This window comes from Mercenaria mercenaria, chromosome 9 (assembly GCF_021730395.1).
Source record: "Mercenaria mercenaria strain notata chromosome 9, MADL_Memer_1, whole genome shotgun sequence".
NCBI classification, from domain to species: Eukaryota; Metazoa; Mollusca; class Bivalvia; order Venerida; family Veneridae; genus Mercenaria; species Mercenaria mercenaria.
This window is the reverse complement of record NC_069369.1, coordinates 45,996,919-46,003,372: the sequence shown is the minus strand read 5'-3', so window position 1 is coordinate 46,003,372 and position 6,454 is coordinate 45,996,919.

The window sequence follows — 6,454 nt, the reverse complement described above, 5'->3', positions numbered from 1 at the left end:
TACAAATAAATCAAGTACACAGTAAAGTTACTCATGATGTACAACGAATGTAGATAGATAGATACCTTTATTGCCTCCAAAGATTGAAGAGTACATATCATAATATAACATTTCAATTTACAAAGCATAATTACAAAACAATAGGTACAATATAACTTCAATGTACAAATCACAATTGCATATTAAGATGAATATTGAATATCAATTCCAATTATAAATGAGATGCAAACACATATGTATATTATATCTACATATAGTAGTAACAGAAACAGGTATACATATGTGAGGAATAATAATTGCATCACACGATTCGTAAAATCTGCGCATTTGTTAAGTTTTAAAAGCTTATCAAAACGAAATATAAGCATTTAGTTAACAAATATAAGCAGAAGAGATGTGTTAAATGAAAAATTGTAAATCATACTGTACAATGAAATCAACATTTAAACATGGTTAATAACTTAAATTTATAGCTATAATTCGATTTCGGTCATTGAGCTGCCGTGACTGCCCTTTAACGTATGGAACTACTACGGTAAAAACAGAGGAGAACGTATACGTCACGGTCCCATGCTCGAAATCCAATAATAGTAGTCTATTTACAATATTGTACATATCATTAATAACTATTACCCGCTAGATGTAATTATATGCAGACATAATAGAATAGAGGCCACAAGCCATTTGATGGTAGTGTTTGATTAACACTGCGAAATTTTGTGCATGTAATTAAGACATGATTCCATACATTTCACTTTTGTTGTAACAGTCAAGTCAAAGGCTGTAAAGCCTTTAAACATTTCTAACATTTGTTGTTCGGGGGCTGCACTACAAAACTGGTCAAACGTTTCAATGCCTAAGTCATTGGATAATTTTGACCAAAGATATGACCTACGAGTGTCATTGATTGGACAGAACATAACTGAGTGTAGAGAACTATTGTTCGTTACAATATGACACTGTGTGCACTCCGTAATAAATCTTTGTGAAAAAAAATGCACATTAATTTCATTGCGCTGACACATTCGTAGTGGTAGTTTCTGTAAATTTGACAGAATTTCCATAGATTACAAGAATATACTCGTATTGTATTGTTAAAAAACTGTATAGTACATTATCACTACATATTCTTAATATCCATTCGAATTCATTGTACATTTTAACTGGCTTTTTAACAGTTGTTTTCCATCTATTATTATTAGGAAAAGAGCCATCATGTACATAATTAGACAACACATTACATAAGCCATATTTCCCTAAGACTCTATATATGTCAGGCATGAACCCTTTACTTTTTCTTGGGTTATTCATGTACGATATAGTCTGTTGCTAAATACTTTTTTAATGTTATACTTAGAATCAAGTAAGCATAACTGACTGAAAAGTAAAAGTTTGCGTTTGTGTATAAGAATTGTTATAGGTAAAATACCAAGACAGCTCAAAGCTATATCAGTGCGAGTATATTTCGGTAGTCCTTGTATGAATTTGACGCACTGCACGTGGGCTCTTTCCAACATTGTGATATGTGATTCTGTCAAAGTATTCCATACCACACTGCCGTAGAGAGCTTTGGGTAAGACAACTGATTCATATATTTTCTTTGACGTAATCGGGTTTAAGCCATTGCTTTTAACTCCACAATCCACAAGACAAAAGAATGACTTTCGCAACTTACTGCAGCATTCACGTACATTATGGTGTAATGACAAGTTCTTTTCACAGTTTATTCGAAGGTGGATGTAGTTTTCTGTTTCTTCTATAACGTTATTTCCAAGTTTCCAATTGCGATTTCTTGATGTAGTTACATTAAATACAACCATTTTACATTTAAGTGGGTTGTAAAGAAAACGTTCATTTAACGAATTTTGAAAACATAATTCGAGGAGTTTATCTAATCCATTTTTGGTATATGACAGGATCACCATGTCGTCTGCTGAAGTAGGACAACCACAATTTATTGTGTTCATTTTAAAACTGAAACCGCTACAATCAATTTTGTTCATTAATTCATTTATGAAAATCAAGTACATGTGTGGACTTAAACACTGGCCTTGTCTGGTGCCTTGTGAGACTGGGAACCAGTCAGATTGGTATCCGTTTGATCGTACACTGCTGTAACTATTTTCATACAACGATAAAATAGACTTGTAGAGTGTTATGTCAATATCCATTTTATACAATTTTAACATGAGAAGATCAATCCAACAGCGATCAAATGCCTGTTTAGCGTCCAGAAAACAAGCATATAGTGTAGAGTGGTTCTCTGCAGCAAAACTAATATTCTCACGCAGCATTAGTGACGTCATCACACAGCTAACGTTACGCTGGAAACCCCCTTGTGAAGGATTAAGGTGAAGTTTATCGTCACTATTTGTGTGTGTGTGTGTGTGTGTGTGTGTGTGTGTCTGTCTGTCTGTCACAACTTAAGTCGAACATTTCTCATCCGATCTTCACCAAACTTGAACAAAATGTGTTTGACCATAAGTCCTCGGCCAAGTTCGATAACTAGCCACATCGGCCCAGGCACTTCGGAATTATGGCCCTTGAATACCGAAAATCGGCCTTTTTACTCTTGTCCGCACTCTAAGTCGAACATTTCTCATCCGATCTTCACCAAACTTGAACAAAATGTGATTGCCAATAAGTCCTCGGCCAAGTTCGATAACTAGCCAAATCGCCCCAGGCACTTAAGAATTATGGCCCTTGAATTACCCAAATTCAGCCTTTTTGCTCTTCAAAGGTATATTTGTGGTGAGTAAACAGTATATAAAGACTTACTATTTAGATGATTAGGCAGTTGTGGGAGACATGCGCTTTTCTCAAAAGCAGCTCTAGTTATGAAATGCCTTGATAATATACTCCTACATTTAAAAGTCACATATACCTTGTACACTTACAGACGTCGGAGGAAAATTGAAAATTTTTCTTTCAATTCATAGACACTGGAACTAAAAATTCAAACTTCAAGATGACACTACTTATTTTAGATATATAACATACTAGTATAGCTACTGCTTACAATGGAACAACCTGAAAAAAATAATTAAAGGCTCATTTTCCGTAATAAGAGTTTTCTGAGCCGAAAAACATGACCACTCGAAAAAAGGGAGACAACTCTATTAAACATTATTGTAGACTTCAATAGCCTAATGGTACAGCGTCCGCTTCGAGCGCGGGAAATTGTGGGTCCGATATCCGGCTGCGTCATACCAAAGACATGAAGAATGGCACCAGTAGCTCCCTTGCTTGGTGCTCAGCATTAAAAGGGAAACTGGCTTCTCATACCTTCGTGGTGGCGGATTCCATCAGGAATGAGGTGTCGATAGTGATTTAGAACTTACTACAATGAATTAGTATAAACTGTTGTAGACTTAAGCGACTAGGTACTAGGTACACCTCCTGCAAACTATGTACTTTTTATCTCTAGGCATGGAAAACCATACACTACATAGGAAATGATATGTCTTAGTCAAATTTGTCGTTGAATAAAACTGTTGTTTGTATTAAAGATGCAAAGCAATTGTATCACGAGGGAGCAGCCTGAATAATATAATAATACGCATCTAAACGACAAACAATAACCTTCTTTGTTTCCAAAACAGCGATTTGTCATTGAAATGAGGGCGCAGATATAATAATACGCATCTTGGCGACAATAAAGAGCAATTAACACAACCTTCTGTCTTCTTTAATATGATAACAAATCGGGTCACGTTAGAATTGATAGGAATGTTATGATACAGATTAATTAGAGCAAGGTCTTTAATTTGTCAGTGATCAGATTTGAAAACGAAAAATATGTAAAGATCAAATCAAAAATGTCCTGGGGACATGATGACTTTTTTTGTAGTGAAACTGGTAGGGGTTTCCAGCGGCAGTGGTAGAATACTACGATACAAGAAACTAAGTGTTCTTTTTTTACGTGTGGTGGGGTTGAGGGCATTGAGAGGATTAGTTTTTGTGGTGGTGCGGAGGGGGCAGTAATATGAATTGTTGACTCCTCGAATTGTCTAGTATTATAAGTTTATAGTCAATATCTTGAATCATTTTTCAATACCTTGACTAGTTTTGAAGTTGTGCTTCGGACACAGAATACAAAGGACAAAATTTTCCTTTATACTAGTTTGGGGCGTAAATTCCAAGTTTAAAAACAACACTTTGAACAGTTTTGAAGATGTGCTACAGACACAAAATACAAAGGACAGATTTGGCCTTGACGTTTGACCTACCCACCAAGTTCATGCGCTCTGTGCATCCTCTCATCACCACCTGGATATATCCCAAGTAAGAAGTCAATTATCTTGAATGGTTATTCGGTTATAGTCTGGACACAAAATATAACAGAGACTAGATCTTGCTGTGACTTTGACCTACAAACCTGATTATGCACTCGACACAACATTTCACCGCCACATTCATTTATGCCAATATTGAAGTTGTTACCCTGAATGGTAATTAAATAATGCTCCGTACACTAAATATGAAGGACTAATTTGACTTTTGAGCTTCATTCGTGACCTTGATCTTTGATCTACCGACTTGGTTCATGCGCTCTGCACATTGTCCGTCCCATCACTACCTACCTAAATAGCAAGTTTAAATTCAATTCCTTGAATAGTTATTAAGGTATGCTCAGGACACAAAATATGCGGGACAAATTTGACATTTGAGCTCCATTTGTGACCTTGACCTTTGATCTACCGACTTGGTTCATGCGCTCTGCGCATTGTCCGTCCCATCACTACCTACCTAAATGGCAAGTTTAAATTCAATTCCTTGAATAGTTATTAAGGTATGCTCCGGACACAAAATACGCGGGACAAATTTGACATTTGAGCTCCATTTGTGACTTTGACCTTTGACCTCTCCGCTCTGCATATCGTCTCATCACATGTATATGCCAAGTTTAAAATCAATACCTTGAATGGTTATTGAGTTACGCTCCGGAAACGAAATATTACGAACGCACGCGCCATAACATACATTTTCCAAAAACGGACGTATGAAAAGTCTAAACAAAGATGCTTCTTATCCAGTTTGGAGAACATCCATCGAACAATTAATGTGAAGTCGTCTTAAGGTTTTGTTTCTATTCTAACTAATTGCAACAAAACGGAACCCTTTATAGTCCACACAAGGATGCTTTAGACCAAGTTTGATAAACATTCATCAAACGGTTCACGAGAAGTCGTTTAAAGGTTTCTTTTTTTCTATTTTGAGCTCTTATGGCCTCTAAGTGCAATCGAACGGAACCATCTGACCAACATTGAGAAAGATTCATCCAAGGATACTAACGACAAAGTTTGGTGAAGATCCATACAATGGTTCATTGGAAAAAGCCCTAATTATAGCTCCAGGGATCCCGAAATACAGTCAATAGGAACCATTTGAAGAATTATAAACCACGTTTGATGTAATTCTGATCAGTAGTTTCAGAGAAGAAGATAACGGATGACGCCGACGGACGATCGACAGTCAGCGACAGGCACAGGGCGATAAAAAAACAACTCTGATCAACTTATGTTCCAAACAGGGTACTTTTCATAATTGGGATACGTTACCGAAGTAAGTAAGTAAGTAATTAAATATTTTATTATTGTGACATGTGCATAACATAATATATATATAATATATAATTATATAACAATATTTCAGACATATCAAAAGGCACCCGGCCCAGTGGGCCTATAAGTCACCAAAGAATGAAATTCGTATAATACATGTGTGAAATTAATGACTTACAATAATGTTTTTACAAGTGAAAGAAGTCAAGAGTTCAATATCTTTATGATATTTGTGTTCAACGAAACTTGGAAGGTTCTTATGTAATTGTACAAAACAGTTTTTAACTGACCATCAATACATTGATTATACACAAAAGAGACAGAATTATATACAATATGTATATATATATACATGGGCGACAAGGGATTACTGTAGAATATAAATACAGTCAATAATTATGTTCTAATAACGGTTCATGAGTAAATAACGTTTCTTCTATTAAGGTAAGCTCTCACAATGTATTCAGCGGTTTTTCTCGGATATGAATTAAGCACTAAGGACATTTTGTCAGTCAATGTCATATTAGTGAAATCGCTATTGCTTAATAGATCACCAAATGTTCTACTTCTAAAAATAAAGTGTGTTTCGTCCTCCACAGCTCGCGCATTACACAATCTGCATAGTCTATCCTCGGGTCGCTCACCAACATATCTACCTGTCTCTAGTCTCAAGGGTAAAATCCCACATCGTAACTGACTTAATAGCGATCGTTCATATTTCTTAAGGTTCATCAAAACGTAATCCTCACATTTAAAATCATGTTTAAACGTTTTATATGTTCGCTGTTTAGGAACTGTTTGAATTTCCAGGGACCATTTGTTTGCATAAAACGCAGTAATCAAGTTCTTTGCTTGCGGCAGGTCAATAGTAATTTTTGAGCTGAAGTGAC